The sequence below is a fragment of the Penaeus monodon genome, chromosome 24 (genome assembly GCF_015228065.2).
Source record: "Penaeus monodon isolate SGIC_2016 chromosome 24, NSTDA_Pmon_1, whole genome shotgun sequence".
NCBI classification, from domain to species: domain Eukaryota; kingdom Metazoa; phylum Arthropoda; class Malacostraca; order Decapoda; family Penaeidae; genus Penaeus; species Penaeus monodon.
In genome coordinates, this window is record NC_051409.1 from 5,310,472 (window position 1) to 5,310,897 (window position 426).

Consider the following 426-nt stretch of genomic DNA (forward strand, 5'->3'; position numbering starts at 1 on the left):
TGGCATGTGAGGATCTTGCGGGAGCCCTTGCTTCGCATCCCTCTCCTCGTCGAACGCGTGAGGCGAGACTAAACTCCTCATTGAAACCTCATTGGTGAGGCGAGAGGGAAGTTAGGTGGTGGGGGGAGGTGAAGAAAAAGTTGATAAGAATCCTCATATTGTGAATAAAACAATAGCTGAGGCTCAGGGATCTGTTGGAAAAACAACAGCAACAGCAACAGAAATTCAAAACATATAACAGTGTAGTGAATCATAGTGTACAGTGTAGTACAGTATACATCGAGTATTGTGACCGAAATCGTACAGTGACGCATCCTAGTGATAGTGAAGAGATATAAAGTGTACCACCCAGATAGATTATAGAAAAAAAAAATCTAAAAAAAAATATATATCCCCTCCATATTCTGAACCGTGTACGAAATCCAT